This window comes from Panthera leo, chromosome A3 (assembly GCF_018350215.1).
Source record: "Panthera leo isolate Ple1 chromosome A3, P.leo_Ple1_pat1.1, whole genome shotgun sequence".
Classification (NCBI taxonomy): Eukaryota; Metazoa; Chordata; class Mammalia; order Carnivora; family Felidae; genus Panthera; species Panthera leo.
In genome coordinates this window covers 27,302,317-27,303,269 of record NC_056681.1, presented here as the reverse complement: position 1 = coordinate 27,303,269, position 953 = coordinate 27,302,317, and the positions used below count along the sequence as shown (strand labels likewise).

The 953-nt window shown below is 40.0% G+C and overlaps 1 non-coding gene across 1 annotated transcript; it reads right to left on the bottom strand.

The window, feature by feature from the left end:
• Positions 1 to 457: 457 nt before the first annotated feature.
• On the bottom strand, positions 458 to 564 carry LOC122216795. Its single transcript, XR_006201121.1, has one exon. It is a non-coding gene; the product is annotated as a U6 spliceosomal RNA (small nuclear RNA).
• Positions 565 to 953: the final 389 nt, after the last annotated feature.

Below are 953 nucleotides of genomic sequence, written 5' to 3'. Positions count from 1 at the left end.
GTCAACATAGAGCCCAGCATGGGGCTTGAACCCATGAACCGTGAGATGATGACCCAAGCTGAAGTCAGATGCTCAACCGGCTGAACCACCCAGGGGCCCCATCAGTCATTTCAGAAATAGTGTTTTTTTTTTTTTAATTTCTCCTTCTTGTTTTACATTCTTTTTTTTTTTTTTTACAGCATCATCAGTCTTTAATAACTTATAGGCAAAATCTAAAAAATAGTTAATAATAATACAGAGGACACACACAGCTTATAAAAACAGTTGTGGATCTACAAATGTGGAGGGGTTCTTGGCACTTTCGCACAGACACAAAAATAAAGACTATTGTGACTAGCATCCCTAGAAAAGCAGCCTGCAGAGACACCCCAGTTGGGGGGTGGGCCAGGGGAGGGGTAGCCCTCGTTCATCCCAGATGCATTCTCCAAACAACCTTCTTTGGCCCCAAAACATATCTAAAAATATGGAACGCTTCACGAATTTGCGTGTCATCCTTGCACGGGGGCCATGCTAATCTTCTCTGTACTGTTCCAATTTTAGTATATGTGCTGCCGCAGCGAGCCCTTGTTTTACATTCTTATACCCATCTTTTCTTGTATTCTTTTGGCCTAATAGAAATTTTATTATTTCTTTTTCCTTCTGTTAACTTGTCAGTTACATGGTTTTGTTTTTGGTTTACAGTTCTTTGAGTGGCTACCCTAGAAATTATAGCACGCATCCTTTACTTATTATAGTCTAATGTAAATTATTGCTTTTGCCAACATACTAGGACCTTAGAACACTTTCACGCCAATAACCTCCATTGTACATTTTATATTACTATGGTTACACATTTAACTCTGCAAATATTATAATGCTCCCCAAAACATTATTATAATTAGTGCTCATCCCGAAAGGTGCCCTCCTTATTGCCCATCACCCATTTAACCTACCCCACCCCCACCGCCTAGCAA